Source organism: Plectropomus leopardus, chromosome 8, assembly GCF_008729295.1.
Source record: "Plectropomus leopardus isolate mb chromosome 8, YSFRI_Pleo_2.0, whole genome shotgun sequence".
In the NCBI taxonomy this organism is placed as follows: Eukaryota; Metazoa; Chordata; class Actinopteri; order Perciformes; family Serranidae; genus Plectropomus; species Plectropomus leopardus.
Genome location: NC_056470.1, coordinates 27,125,852 through 27,142,531, shown reverse-complemented (window position 1 = coordinate 27,142,531; position 16,680 = coordinate 27,125,852). Strand labels below are relative to the sequence as shown.

Here is a 16,680-nt window from a genome sequence, read left to right as displayed (position 1 = left end):
GAATATGAATTTAAGTGTAATATCAGGAATGGTCATCCAGATTAGGCTTCTTCAAGTTCACAACAGGTATAGCTGCTCCAAACTGATAAGTGCACAATTACCGTAGCGTTTCTAACAGGCATCGATTGGTCTTGTCTTCTCTTTCCCTCCTTCCATTGATTGTTGATGCCGCTCTCAGATTACGAGGCTATGTGAGGGCAGGTGATAATACACTACTGTCTGGCCGCAGAAACATCCCTCCTTTCTGATTGGGTCTGTGTTTGTGAAAGTCATCAATCTTTTTGTTTGTTTTTTTCTCATAGATTTGTTCAGAAACATTAATTCATGAATGAATGCAAGTATAAGTAGGGATTCATGAATATTAGCGACTGTGCAGCTGATCACTTGAGATATTTAGAGGCATGCCTCAGCTGAGAACACTTGATTTGATTGTTAACCACTAGACGTCCATGTAATCTCAGTGCCAGTGTGCACATTAATAAAGGAAAATACTATGTAGATGTTTTTGCAATACAGAGTTGGTGACAATTATAATTATTTCTCTGAAAGCCCTGCTGCTTAATGACTAGACGAAGCTGATTTGATTAAAGGTATACATCGGATTTTTTGAGGTGGGGTTGTATGGGGTACTTAACCATAGACATGTATGTAATATATATTTCTATGGTTTTGCCCCCAGTTTGGAGGAGCAGGCTCGAGTCCAACATGGAAGTAAAGCAGAGTGCTGCTGTTTAGGGGTCGGCAACAAAACATATTTTACCCACATAAACAAGTACCACCTAAAATTATCAATATCAGTTTAAGTGTACGCTAAATCGAGTGTATTCTCACTGCTTTATCGTAGCCCTTTGAAACCTGGAATAACATAACTTTTCTTGTGCCACTTTCAGACATCTTCACAGCTATTTAAACCTTAAAAATCTGAGCAAATTGGCTTATTTCTTTTGAAAACGTGGGAAAAAAGGCAATGAGCAACCTGGCAAAAAGTATTCCACAAATTGCAAGAATGTAGTGCATTGGAAAATTATTTGTAAAAAAGCTAGGGAAAAATATATATTTATAATTATCATATTATCAAAATTATTTTACAAACTTTTTAAGCCTATTTTTAAGACATTTCTGTGTTTTTTTCTAACTTTTTTTTTTTTCCTTTTTCTGTCTTTTTAGGTACACTTTCTTGTACTTTTTATCTTTTTTTAATTTTTGGGAAATTTCTTCTTGAGTTGCTTATTGCCATTTCCCCATGTTTTTTGAAATAGAAATCATGTCAATTTGCTTTTTTTTCTTTCAATTTCTGAACACTGGAGTTGCTGGTCTACTGCTGCCTTGATCAGTTAGCTTGTTTGTGTGATTATGTGACATTACAGACCTTTGAAACACAATGTAGACAGTTCTTATTTTACTGAGAGATGGATGTTTTAAAGTACATGTCTACCTTCCTCTCCTCCTCCCTGTGCTAGTATGTTTCAAGGGTCAGAGCCTAATTTAGATTTTAATGAGCGCTTAATTGAAAGCGACTCTCTGTCTACTTTACAGAAGATCTCAGTTAAATATCGCACTGTTCTTAGGTCAGATCTTTCTATTGCTCAACTGGACTTTTTTCAATACATGAGAGATGTCCTGAAAGGCAGTGTTATTAATTTTAAAAAAGTAACTACTCTTTCATACACCGTTGAATAAATCATCAGAGGAGGGCAAGGAGGTATTGAACAGATAAAACTGCACCAATTTTTCATTCATGAAAGAGCTTAAGATTAAAGACGTGTACATTAAAGCGATGCAACAAGCTGCAGTGAGCCTCTTAAAATTATTTGTCATTAAATTCAGCATGTTGTTGCTCAGCTGTATGTATAATGAAGTGGAGAACTGTTCCTAACTAACTATGTTTCAGGCACAGAGAACAGATTGTTTTTCATTTTCTTTTTGACAGATTTTTTGTAGTTCATTTAGTTTATAAGATGTTCAAAATGTTGTGTTATTCCACGTAAAAGTGATGGCAAAGTATCTGCTTTGTTCTTACTGTGTAGTGAGACTGATCTGAGTACGACGTGATTATGCCGCAACAAGAGTCAGTTTTTATGTGGTGCAAGGAGATCATCATGAGAGGTTAGCTGTCACAGCCAATCTGTGTTTGACTAATGGTGCAGCGGTTTCCAAGATTTGGGCCTGCCTTGTAATAGAGTTCACTGACTATGTGAAGGTGAATGATCCCCATGAGCAGCCACTCTGTTTGCCACTTGCGGCTTGTCTATCGTTTGTCCTACAATACCTTTGACCGCATTACAAGGAGTGAAAAAGGACATTCACCCTCCTCGGACAAGTTTATCACGTCTAGAGTTTCATAACAAGACTTTGCCCTTCACTTCCATTCTCCAAATTTTAAAGTACAATCAGAAATTAACGGATGTTTATTTTAAAAGATCAAGTGTTGCATTGATTTTTATCAGAGATGTGGCACTCACTAAACACTATGAGAATTGATTGTTCCTCCAACTATAGATAGCTCGCATCTCAAGTGCAAAATAAAAGTTGTCTTTGTTTGTTTCTGCAAGCCACAGATATGTAACATTTTTATGTTGTTTATGTTGTAGCAGATATTTTGAAACCTGACATTTCAACAAGGCTGTGGCTTATATGTGGTTAAACTGTTGATGCCTGACATCAATATGATATCAGAAAGACGTTGGACTTTTACGTTAAACACACATTAAATTTTGGTTGGGATAAATAAAGTGTTCACAATATTTTAAATGTTTAACAACATTAACATTATGATTCTTTACAGATGTAGGGTTTTGTTCTCCGTACCTCACAACTAAATGTTCTCTATGATAAGATGATGTTGGCGGGAGACGTTTGAAAGATGTTGGATTTTGCCACCGTAATGACACAACTTAGAATTTGACAAAATTATAATGTCATTTGTCTTTAACATTTCCAACAAATTGATGTTAGCATTACGCATTATCCTGAAATTGAATCATGTATCATCCAACATCACAACCTAAATTCAACCAAATATCAACGTCTAACAATGTTGGTGGCCACCTGGGTATGTTTAACCACAAAAACGCATGGTTATGGCTAGGAAAAAAATCTTGTTTTGGCTTAAAATACACAGTTCTGGTGGCACAATCACATCTTGAAATGCTATAACTCTATGTCTCACTAAAAACCAACTGGTTTTGTGTTTGTTGGTCTTTAACAGTGGTCCGCAGCTTGGCTGCTGTCTAGCTTAGGTGTCACACATATGCATATTAAAGAGAGATTAAAGAGAGTTCAGGATTTTTGTATGAGAAATGTATTAGAATTAGTACACTCCTGGTTTGTAGAAAGAGACGAGGCGCACACCCCACAGGGTTGGTATCAAAATGATTTTAGCCACTTCACAAAAGGCCTACCTAAAAAATACAATATTAGTTTAAGTGGCCGCTATATTTAGAATATTTTCACTGCTTTACCTTGCCATCACACAGACTTTTTCCTTTGGCACTACATTTGTAATACGCTGCCGGTCAGCTGTTGGGATCAGAAAGTGCTGTTAGTGGCCATTATCCGAGTCATCCAAAACAAAACTTCACATTGAAAACACTCTCAATACAGCATCCACTTAAACTGCTGTTGTATTTTTTTAGGTAGGCCTTTTTTAAAGTGGCTAAAATAGGTTTTCATATCAAGCCCTGTGGGGTGTGCACCCAGTCTGCACTGACCACCAGCTACTGTATGAAATACATTGACCATACATAAGTATCTCTTACAGCCCCACTTCAAAAATCCCATACTTTAATTGGTAGAAACATAATAAGTTTGCATGATGTTTCCGTTAAATTATATTTCCTGTTTTAAATTAGATGTATATTAACATTATTTCTAGGAAACAGGACTGCACGCCATCCATCATCCCCCCCACCTCTCAATGACAAAGGCAGCTCACATACATGTCATCCAAACCATGTCATTTTAAATTTAATTATTTATTTTATTTCACTTAAAAGGGACCATGTACAGTACAAGGCTACTGCACAAAGTGCTGCCTGCTCATTAGATAATGATGCAGTATCTTTCACAAGGACACTTCAGCATGTAGTATGTAGCAGGCAGAGATTGAACCACGGATCTTTGGATTGTTAGATTGATAGATTACTGCTCTACCTCCTGAGCAACAGACATTTATATGATGCATATGAATATGTATGAAACGTATCTGTGGTTTGCAGAAAGATACAATGCCAACATTTTCTCCTGGCGGCCGGGATGATAGCTTGAGAGGTAATATGGTTTATTATGTTGAGAGGCTGTGTCCTAAAGAAACAGCTGCTCTCAGAGCGCATCACTAAAACCTATTTGACATTTATAAGAGTTTGTTGGTCCCCTGGGGAGTTTGTTGTTTTCTAGAGCCATAGTGCTCTCAGGAAGCATGTAATTCAGAGACATTGAGGTCTGGTTTGAGTGTGTCTCCCCCTTTCCATTTATTTCTTTTGCAGAGATCGTCCTCTTCCATTAGAGTCAACCAATTAAGGTAATAATGTGTTAACTCAATCAATGCATTGTACAGATAGATATGTCGATCGTTCAGTTGCATGCGTGGTTAATGGTTAAAATCAGAAATTAAACTGATACATTTCATTATTTCCTTAACAATATTTAATCTCTGTCTCTGTCTGTTGTGGTTTGTAGTGTTATGTTTCATTCACCGGGCAGGCAGGGAGGGAAGCAATTAATCTGGAATAGTGTGCTGGTTTGTCCCTGCTGTTGACCATTTCTCTGGGACTGGATGATGAATTGCCTTATTTCTGAACATAAACACAGGTCTTGTCTCTCAGTGAAGCAGGTAGCCGCAGGGAAGTAGGCGCTCTCCAGCAGGATTTATGGACAGTAGCTTTGAGAAAAATAGCACTTGCCTCCAATAAGTGAAGTAAGATCATCATTTCCTAAAAAGCTGAGAAGAATGATGAAAAAAAATTGACGCAAAGGCTAAATCTTTCTTGTTGGTGTTTATGCTGTGTCATGAGGCTGATGGAGCAATTACTTTTTAACTGCTGCCAGGCAGGATGCTGAAATTGATTTGACGCAGCCATTTTAAATTTAGCTGATAGATCTGTGGCCCAACACAGTTGTTTTTAACCTGTGCTCCTAAATTGAATACGATCTCTGCTGGGCTTAATGCTAGATAGTCCCGAATCATCAGGGTCAGATCTCTGCTAAGGCTGTTGGATCCTCAGTCTGCCCTCAGTTTGTGTGTACTGCAACGAGCAAAACTATACAGAGAGCTGAACACTCTTCCAATAAAGGTTGAAGAAAGGACATGGCCCCCGAGGTTTATAGTGGAGCAACTGTGAAACTGTGAAGACAGTATTGGAACAAATTAGATGGTATTGATTACTACTCAGAGAGCAAAGACATCACATAAAGAAAAGTTAGACCAAAGATACTGTAAATAAATTGTTGAATTAGTGACATGTGACAAAGTGCACTGGAGGAAAAGTAATAACAGAGTAAATGACACAATATTCTGCCCAACACTAATTCTCAAAGGCGACTTCCCGTCTGTTGTTGCTACCTGACGATGGCGATTGGGAAAGATCCATACCCGTACAGTTTATTGCAGTGCAGAAAATTGCTTAGAAAAACTGCATTTTAAGATCGCTTTTTTCATTACATTAACACACCAACATGCCAAAGAACTGCCTTGTAAGTGGTTGTGTGAAAAACAAGACCAAAAATAGGTCTCCACTTTTATGTAATACCAATTGAGGAATCATGAGGGAAGAAATGGCTGATGGCCATTAAGAGGGCTCGTGTAACATTTAACATCGAGTGTTAACCAAAACAGATCCTGATCCCTGTCGTCAAATGATACTTGATGTCTGCTTTACACATTTTAGAACAGGTGAGAATAATAAACAAATGTCATACTTGTCATATAATGGTTTAATAGCAATACTCTTGTGTTTGGTCTGCATTTTTGTGGTCAGTATAGGCCCAGGCTTGGCCAGTTTTAAGTACTTTACTCATTTTTTATGCTCGTAAGAAGGTTGTGATGTTGTGTCATGCGAGACAGAACCTGAAGTCAAACTAACTTTTAAAATGGATATGTATTGTCTGTTCAGCACAGTATTTTCTGTTGTTTTGATGCTCTTAATCAAGCAACAGCATGATTTAAACTCCCCCCTGTAGTCCACTTCTGCTTGGAAGTCGGCATTTTCTGGAAGTGGAGAAATGTACGTCGTCACGTCCTCTTACGTGAGGATGGAGCACGATGGAGTCAGAGAAACTGCTGTGGATCTCTGCCAGTAGGAGTTGCTACTAGCAACATATTGTTCAACCGAAACCAACTGCTGGTGACAGGACAGTCATGGAAACCATTTTTAATCACTGACAGTCTTTGTGGGGCAACATAATGACAGCATGATGTTGGTGGGCTACAGATAAAGAAATGACAGGCGCAGCGTGTCAGGGCAGGGAGAGCCGAGGCTTTGCCCCGGGCTAAGTCATTCTTTTCAAGTGAGATTTTTTTTTTCTATCGTCACAAATAAGAATCAACATAGTCAGCAATGACTAATGTTGAGTACAGAACTTGATACCCAAAATATATTGCTACTATTGTGTGCAGACACGTTATATCAATTGGTGGCAAATTTTGTCACCTGAGAGTGCATCAGGATATAGAGAGAAAGAGAGAGACTATGTGACCCCTGCAGCGTGTTCAAGTCACAGTGAGTCAGGGCAGCACCAAGCCGAAAGCGGTCGCATTGGTGGTTATACTTTTCAAAACTCATTGCAGACAACCCTTGCTTCAAGACATACACGTCGTGTTCTCACGCTATGCCCTAGTGACAGATTGTGGCAGGGTGGAGGTTGTAGGGACAGGTTTTTGGAAAGGAAAGGGATGTAGAGATGAGTTTTATTTTGTGTGGTGTGTAAAATGTTCTAAAAATGCAGGGCTATGAGTTGTGCATAGTCTACTTATGTGATGAAATAATAACATGGAGGCTCCGTGGTCTCAGCAAAGACCACAAACTTTTTAAACAGCAACACAGTATAGCTTCACTTCTGCCGTTCTTAATTTTCACAATAAAAGACCTAGACATATTATGCTGCTTACAAGAGGGAACTTAAATTCACTAAAAGCATTTTGCCAAGAGGCAGCTGAACAAAACAGCTGTCATAAATAAAAAAAATGTTTTAAATAAATAATGAAGGTTTGGACTTTCCCTTTACAACAGAAAATACATCTTTATGTTACAGAAAGTAAATAAGCTGCTAATAAAATATGTGAACAGTACCTAACCCCAGCTATGGGAATTCTCAAATCCTTCACATAAACCACAATAGTGATTTTTTATTTATTCACTGAATATTATTCCCTTAAATCAACGCCCACTATTGTTGAGTTTTAGTTTCCAATTCAAATGAACCACTTAGAGTTAGAAAATGTTTGATGGACAGCGCTGTTTCTCTCTCGTCTCTGTACTGGCTGTATCAGAGCGTGAAGAAGCCAAAGTGTCATCAATTGCTTGTTTCTGCTGACTGTAAAAGACTCCCACAGTCAGCAATCTGTCATGTAAGCAACCACCCATCACGTTCTTCACCTCGCACACTGTAAGGGGGACTTTATGGACAGTAAACAGTAAAGCCCACGGCTGCCTCCACCTCAATTTATATTTGGGCAAATGGTGCAGTGTGCTTACTTATGAGAACGCAAAGGCACAAATAGCCATTTTCTCGATTCATTTCTTACTATGAGTAATGGGTTTGTGTGCAAATACAATATTTTTCTGCCAAATTTGCAACAGTTTCTGTTATTTTAAAGGAGACATTGCTGTATTTCCTCCTCTCATCTTCTTTGTGGTTTGAAGTGGGTTGGACTAATTTGAAAAAGGTGATTTCAGGACTCTGAAATTTTAATCAAAATGTGAGGATTGGCTGTTTGGCCACTGTCAGTCAATTTGAACACTCACACAGTCATGATAAATCGGTTATTAAAAAATAATTACCAAATATGTTTTGTTGACTTGCTTATTAAGAAATTAATATCAATAATTATACAGAAATAATTAAGACTTAAAGAAGTATTTCACCAATATAAAGAGGGTCTTTTTCACAAATCTAGGCCGTTTATGTCATAGAAAGATCCAAATACTTTTGAAATTGGTGCTACATGACCAGAGAAAATGGAGAAAAGGCTCTGTGGCATTTGCTTTTGACCAAGAGGTAGAAAACCTATAACTGCCAGAATGCAATGCGCCATACCAGACCAATAAACGCTCCCACTAGTGGGTGACGTAAAGCAAACTCATTCATTTGAGACAACTGGGGGGAGGTTAGTAAAACAACACAGTTTAAGATTAAGGCAAAACATGTCTTTGAAAACATTTAAGGCAAGAAATATGCAACGCAGTAACAGAATCTTAGTTTATATTAAATCAGCGCTGCTTAGTTTCACTGTTGGATCTCAGTTTTTTCAGTCTCCGTTTTGACTGTGCAGAAAGCATCATGACGCCCACCTCCTGTTCACAAACTCTCATATTACAGGTAAACAAGGCACTAAAATGTATTCCTGAAGACATTTTAGAAGAGAAATAGGCAGTGCAGTAACATAATCCTGTTTTTTATTCCATCAGCACTGCCTAGTTTTACTGTCTGATCAGATTTCGGTCCGAGTTTTGAGGAGAGAGAGAGGCGGGGAGGTCTCTTGACCTGCTTCTATACTCTGTCTGTACACGGTGGCGGCATGGGTGGCAGGCAATACAAAAATGCAGAAGTACAGCCTGTAGTTTGATCAACATCCCCAGAGGCAGAAAAACTCTGCATATGTAATTTGGTGGACTTTTGCTAGGGGGCTGGAAGAATATTTAGGCACTGGTTAGATTGAGGGAAGTTTGCCACAGTTCACATTCACATTCAAAGCTGGTTGAAAACTGGCAAAGAATCCCTTAAATACCTGAAGTCAAGTTTTCAGGGGTTTAAAATTGTTGATTGCTATTTATGTTTTTACTCTTTTCATGTGGTATTTGAGTTGTGTCAGCTGTCCTTCGCAGTGCTGTAAATCCCTGACTTACCTGGGCACTGAGATATTACACGTGACAGAGCTGCTATGTAAAACTCTGTGGGCGTCACAGCATTTTATGATGTAGAAATCTCTTTATGCAGGTATCTCAGATCAAATAGGCTTTTGTGTGTGTGTGTGGGTGTGTGTGCTTGCATGCGTTCCTCTATCTGCGTGTACTTGTGTTAAAATGTGTGTATCGTGTGTAATCACAGGGCCAGTTTCTTAATGTGTTCGCCTGCCTTCCGGCTCTATGTTAAACCCCTGCATTGCAGCACTGCCAGTGGGATTTCAGCAGGCACGGCCCTTTTTTTTTTCTCTCAACCTCCATCCTCACAATAGAGAGATTAAATTTGGGCCAGATCCCTCCTGCGTGGAAAGCTCCTCGCTCACACATGCACATCTTCCAGTGTTCATATGCTACGCTCCAGAGAGCGCAGGGCAGCTGAGAGCCCCCAAAAGTCTCCTGTAGGCTCCCTTTGCCCCACATGAATCCCCCTCCCTCCTCCCTGTCTGAGTGGGAGCAACAGTCATGTAGAGCCACGTGTCTTGGAGACAGACACAGACAGAGAGAACGAGAGACTGAGAGAGAAAAAGGAAAACATGGGATCCTTGGGGGCTCTGCAATTCAAGTACTGTCTGCGAAGCTGCACAGTAATTTTGTTAAAGAATGGAAACGCTCTGTAGTTTGGTGCTGAGTGACTTTTCCAGTTGTTTGGACTACATGGTCCTCTTCATCAAACAGAGATCAATTGGGGAATAAGAGGGAACATAAATCAGAGAATGTTCTTTCTCTTGGACAGCAGTGTGATTTTAGTAACTGGGAATATTAGAAGAAAGCTTTGTTTCAAGTCTCAGACTGTGGACTTGTTTAATCAATGAGACAAGCTCACAGCCGTGGACACAGTCAATAAAACCAGCAGCCAGCACAGGCAGTTAAAACAGAGCTTTGGGAATCATTTTCACCCAAAAAACGCTGAAAACAAAAGCTTGTGCTGTTGAGAAAATGAAAAAGATGAGGAATTTTGTAGCAAACTCTTTGATAACAATGGTGTGTTGACCACTGATGGTTTCAGAAGATATTAACACATGAAGATATTTCAAGCAACTGTCATTATTGGTGTGTATAGTCGTGTTTGGAATCGCATACTAACGTGTTCGCTGCTACATCCTCAATCTGTAGAGGCTGAATCACTGTGATGTTGTGAGTACAGATATGTGATATCGGCAAACTTGTTTCTTTATGTTGCCAATTTGATCCATTACTGTACATCTAAAGATATATAGTTAAACACAGTTGTCTGACCTGTTTGATGTTTCTGCTGTGATTTATGTACCATGTTGCTTTGCTAACATCTTGATAAACCAAATCTTCTGGCACGTCAGCTATTTTAATCACCTAAAAGATCAGTTTAAAGTGTATGCTGTACTTGGAATATTTCCTCTCTTTACCTCACACTAACTAATCAAAGCAGTGGTAGACCAGCAACTCCCATATTCTTAAATGACTGTTTGTGTCAATGGAGTTTGGTAGCTTTGAGATAACGGCTTCAGTTCCCCATCAGGCTGATGGCAAGGTAAAGCAGTGAAAAAACTCCAAATTTAGTGTTCACCTTAACTGATATACATTTTTTTAGGCCTAACTGAGGCTGCGTTTGCTTGGCGCTGGTTCATTTTATCTGCGTCACACGGGGGTTTTCTACCCACACGTTATGTAAACCAACTTTTCACATTAAAGTATAATCAGTAACATGACTGCATCACAAAACTGATGGCTGGTTGTTCTTTATTTCAAAATAGGCATAATTAATAAATATAAACTAAACACATATTGGGACCCTATCTCGCCCTAATGTTTTTCGCCCAAGTAAATATTAAAATTTAATAAAGTGACCTATTAGCAGCTTTAAGCCTGGCTCACAGTCATAGCCGTGTGCCACGTGTGCAGTCTGGAGAGATGCAATGTCAGTCAAGTGAGTTCAGTCCAGTAAACTCATATCTTACACTCAGAGGTTCTTGTTAATATAGTATACTTCGGGGCATTTCTCATGTACACAAAATGCCAATAATATGCAGTGTGAATGCACCACTTACTCAATTTTACATCATAGGAAGTACATAGTATGTTATTATGTGATCTTAAACACAGCATATGTGTTGGACAGTGCAGCCCTATAGTCCCTGAAAACTTGGCTTCACATCTTAATTATTTAACATTATAGCTTTATTTCTGAATATGCTAAAATGTGATGTTAAGAGATTAATAGTCAAAAACTCAGCTGTACAGATTCAAGACAGTTTATTTGTCCCTGGGGGATGATTTGCTAATTGCTAATCTTCTCTGTGAGGACTATGTGGGTGTGTTTTGATCACTTTTGACTGACAGTGACCAAACATTTTCCAACAGCTGACAACAGATTCTGCTTAATCCTGATTGGTGTGACATCACCTGTTTCCAACTGAGCCCTGCCCCCTTCAAACCAGTAAAAAGAAAAACAAAAAGAGGAAAAAAACAGAAATCTCATATGTGAAATACCCAAAGTTGTTGCAACTTTGGCAGAAAATAGTTATTCTATACAGAATAGATAAGGGCATTTAAAGACCATTAAAAGATATTCCACCACAGTATATCACAATGTTACAATAAATTAAGAAACAAAATGATTTTGTGTAGACTAACCTTAAAACAAGGCAAAATATCTGTCATCTCAAGTCACAGCAAACAGTGTCAGTGTTGTTGAAAGGTCAGTTACCCAAACAGGGTTCATGCCTTTCAGCATTTATTTTGCCAATACTGGCTTGCAGTTGCTTAATAACTTTATCTTTTCTGTGGCCTGTTGTAGTCTGTAGAAGTGAACTTACCCATATGACACAAACTTGGTGAAAAGGCTGAAGTTTCACCGTGCTGTGCTGGGTCCAAAAACTGAATAAACATCCCACTCAATGCCAAAATGAAAGATAATCGTCTTGTTATGCCTGTGTCTCAAACAACCCAACGCTGTATGTGTACTGAAGGTGTTGCAAGTAAAAAAACATGACTCATCCGCTCTGCAAATTGCTCGCATCTATTACATCTTCAGTGTAGCCAAAACGCAAGATAAATTGACTAGTTAGCTCATAACAATGTTGGTTTTGCTGGTCAGATGCGAAGAGGCAGGAAAGTGCACCTGCGCAAGCTTGGAAAAAGATGTATGATCTGCAGCTTTTACTATAGTCATACTTCATCTTCCCGCTTTGGCAACAACTTTTTTTTATCTTTAAACGCAAAATTATTTGTCAAAAATATTTAGCAAACATTGTGGCTAATCAGCATTGTCAGAGAATGACTCAGAAAAATATGAAATATCACAAAAATGCCAAAATACACTTGAGTGAGACTTTTTATTATTCAGACCTGCTTTCTAAAGGGCTAGGAATATTTTCACATCTGGTAACACTTAGATACCGACATGAATGATTTGGCTTATCACTGTACATTTTTGAATTGACACCATTGCTAGGGTGCTTCTCTGATTTGGACTTGTCATGAAAACGAAAGGACAGAGTCTTCATTAAATTCCCTTTCCTTTTTCCTCCACATAGTGCGGTCCCTTGTGGACATAAATAGGTGTGGGAACGATCCAATTATGTTCACCAAGAGGCAATTCCCTTTAACGTGATTGTATCTGAGAATCTGCACATCAGGGCCTGTCGCCTTTGTCAGCTCGCCAATTTATGATCATTCAACAATTTGTTCCTTTTTTTCGGAGTGAGATTCGACCTTAAATTTGTCCTCACAGGATAGTATTTATTTCAGCTGTGGGATCATGTTATTATCAAAGTGTGTAACAGGCAAGCACTTATATATTTGAGATTCTAATCAGCTTTGATTGAGTGCTTTTGTTTTTTTTATAAATTTGAATTCAGTCCTTGTCGTTTGACCTTTCCATTTGAAATAAAATGCCACTTGTATTTTTGGAGTGCTGCAGTGTGAAGCAGTGTTGATGTGCTGCTTTTCTCCTCCCTGTCACTGTGGCCCCTCAGTCGGCTGCAAACAAGTCACTTTGATAGTTTCATAACGTTTCAATGAGGACTGCAGGTATTTGTGCAGGAAGTCAGGAACATTAAGAGTCCCCAGTCTATACTGTCATCCATGCACCATGAAATTACTCTTCAGTACACAGATATTTTTCATCAGCCGTCTTGTTGTCTGTTGAAAAGGTCACATGCACGAGGTATAGAAGACGATTTCTTTCAGCAGTTTGACAGTGTTCATATTTTATGGCATCAGCAGATCCTAATGATGGATTAATCTCAAGGGTGTTACTTATTAAATAGCAATTTAAATGAACTGCTTTGAGTGTGTTCAGAAAAACAAAATCCTTATATTATCTATATGATTCACATAAGAAAATGCTGGTGATGGCGGAATTGTTTGAACTGTTTTCCTTCACTGAAGTACGCAAATTGAAGTTGGTTATCTCTCCCTGTGGATGTCTTTCATGATACAATTACAATAAAGCAATTAAGTCCAGTGAATCATGAAATGGATTGTTTTGCTAAAATAGGAGGCGGAAATTGGGCCACAAATAGAATATTCTCAAAGGTCTGCACAAGAAAACTGACAAAATTCTTTCATTCTGTCGTCAGCACATTGTTATTTGCAAGCATCTGAAAGGGCACAGTAGATAGTCGCGGTCATGAGTCAAAGAAAGTGACTTAAATCTGGTTGTCGCACCCGAGGGGAATAGTTTGACATTTGGAGAAAAAAAAGCTCATTCGCTCTCTTACTCAGAGTTAGATGGCAAGATCGATACCACTCTCATGTGTTTGGTTAATATGAAGCTACCACAAAGTGATGGTTGGCTTAGCCAAAACACTTAGAGCAGGATGAAAAAGCTGACCTCTAGCCTGTCCTGGCACCTCTAAAGCTCACTAATTAACACATTATATCTCCTATTTCCCTGTATGGAGTGGGCAATATGCTGACAGCCTGCCAAGCTCCAGCCAACTGTTTGAGACCAAAAAAAAAAAAAAAAAAAGAAACCTGATTAGCAAATTACTGCTGTGTTTCCAGCAGCTTTTTAGGCAAAAAAAAAAAAAATCTGTATATTAAAGGAACCCAGTGGCTTCTTAGGCTCTAAAAGTGGCTGTTTTTTACCATGACAACACTGCTCTTTAAAGCTTTTTTTTTAATGGAATTATTATTTTACGGAGCCAATATTGTTTTCCTACTGGAATTATGGCCCAAAAGCAGTTGTTTTTTACCGAAACATTGCTGCTTTTCCTGCTTATGGCCAGAAAAGTGGTTGTTTTTAACCGAGGCATCGCTGCTGTTTCGAGCAGGAATTGTGCCCCAAAACATGATCTTTTCCTAACCATGACCAAGTGTTTTTGTGTGCCTAAACCTAACTGAAAGTCAACCACAATCCGACAAGAGATACAACAACAAGACTTAAGGAAGTGCATTTTGTTTTTTGTATTGGTTAAACAAACGAGATATATGACATGTAAACTGAAGCTTGAAGGGTGATGTTGGGCAGATTCTGTCTTTATGCTAAACTAAGATAAGCTAACTATCTTGTGGTATCTTCACATCTAATGTACAGATATTTGTCTTTTGACTTGGTTCTTTATAAATAAGTAATTAATCATGCTTTGAAATTAGTCAGTTGAATATTGAATCTATTATTTTGCCATGAGAGGAAATGAGCAAATCCTTATTTAACAAAAATGATTTTGGTCTCCTGAAATTAGAAATGTGTTGCTTTGATCAGATTCCAGTGTTTGTCCAATACAGCCATTAGTGAGGTGATGACCATTTGTCAACACCTGCCTGTTGTGTTTGTCAATAAAACAATATGCCAAAAATGAAATATTAATGCGTGGCTGATGAATTCATCTTTGGAGCTTCACCATGAAAACACTGTGGGGATATCTGTGTAATATAAAAGGTTCAAAGCTCTTTTAAGTCAGATTTGAACTTTGTGTGTTGGTTCAGAAAGTTGTTTTATGTTCACAGCCAGTTTTCAAAGAGACCGTCATTAGAGTGGTACTACGGTTATGACAATGAATTGATTCAATAACCGGTGAGTCGTAATGTGCAATAGATAGCTTTCAGTCATGATTCATTCATCCTGCAGCTTTGTGGATCAACAAAGATTGGCTCCAGCCATATATCAGCTTGTTTATGTGAGAGCGAGACAGCTATCAATATTCTTCTCTTGGCTCAAAAACATTTGCACACAACAAAGGGTTTGTTGTGTGCAAATTGAAAGTTTCATTTTTCATGGTTTTAGTCAAGAATGCTAAACACACTAGGTGTAAGTGGAGGGTGATATAATGCCAGGGATTATCTTTAAAAGATACAAATACCAGTTTAACCCAACCCCAGACCTCAGAATTTTTCTTTTGGCAATGCACATTTCTGCAAACCACGAATACATTTGTATGTTTTACATATATGTGAACTGACTTTGCCATCGGTGGTGGATTGGAGTGACATGTTGGCCAAACACCTGCCAAGCTGCAGACCAGTGTTCAAGACCAACAAATAAAAAACAAGACATTGTGATTTAGCGAGTCATTGTTGTGTTTCCAGCCACTTTTTAGGCACCGAACATGGGTGTTTTGTAGCGCCCTGTAGCTGTTTTATTGTGGCTACTAAGGCACAACATGCGATTCTTTTATATCGAGACATTGCTGCTTTTCCTGTTGGGATTGTGGCCTAAAAAGTGGTTGACATTGCTGCTTTTAATCTTGTGGTAGTGGCCCAAAAAGCAATCGTTTTTTTATTGAGACATTGCAGCTTTTGAAACTACAAGTGTGTGTTTTTTACCAAGACATTGCATCTTTTCCTGCCTCGGATTGTGAACCAAAAAGCGGTTGTCTTTAACTGAGACACTGCTGTTTTTCCTGCCGGGATTGTGCCCCACAAAAGGGCTATTTTAAGCCAAAGCATTATCTTTTTCTAACCATAATCAGTGTTTTTTTGCCTAAACATAACCAGGTTCTCAACAGCTTTGTTGAAATGTAGAGTTTCAATGTATTGTATCCATGGTTTGCAGAAACGTTCAATGCCAACATTTTTCTGCCAGTTGGGTTATTTAACCGCCTTCAAATCTATCAAACTCTGTATATTTACATGATCAGAGAGGAATGACTTTCAGGTCAACTTTGACATTAAATTTCTCCAATAAATACAATATGGACGTTTCTTTGATTTAGAGTGAAGAGTGAAATGTGCCTCTCTGAGTTCACACTGTCTTTCTCTTTCAGGGTTTCTGACTGACAGCACTCTCACTGTGATTACCTCCGGCCACTTTTCAAGAAATCAAGATTTGGCTGTGAGTACCCCGCCAGCAAACATGTTATGTGTGGCACGAGTTGAGGCTCTGAGCCAGCGCTGCGAACTCAGAGGCTGTGAGATGGAGAGAGAAGCAGGGAGGAGGAGATTCTCCACTCCATCAGATCAGTCCAGTGTCATTGCCGTGACCGTCCTCTTTAGGAGGAGACAGATCACTGCACATTGTTAGATGCCTCCATCCTCTGCAGCTCCCCTCTCAGAAATATCATCCATTCCTCATCCTATGAGAAATCCTGCTTGGCTCTGTGTCCCCACTGTCCACTGAAGGCATGGCCCAGATGGTGGA

General features: G+C 38.8%; 1 protein-coding gene across 5 annotated transcripts in view; it reads left to right on the top strand.

Annotated features, from left to right (window-relative positions):
• LOC121946700 (synaptotagmin-2-like) overlaps positions 1-16,680 on the top strand; it is a 79,545-nt gene that overhangs the window by 23,382 nt on the left and 39,483 nt on the right. For 4 of the 5 annotated variants that reach the window (XM_042491389.1, XM_042491394.1, XM_042491388.1 and 1 more), the window contains one exon: positions 16,307-16,374. The exons of the other annotated variant lie outside the window; for it this stretch is intronic. The gene's annotated coding sequence lies outside the window, so the exon portion shown is untranslated. The remainder of the gene's footprint in view (positions 1-16,306; positions 16,375-16,680) is intronic. 5 annotated transcript variants of the gene reach the window in all.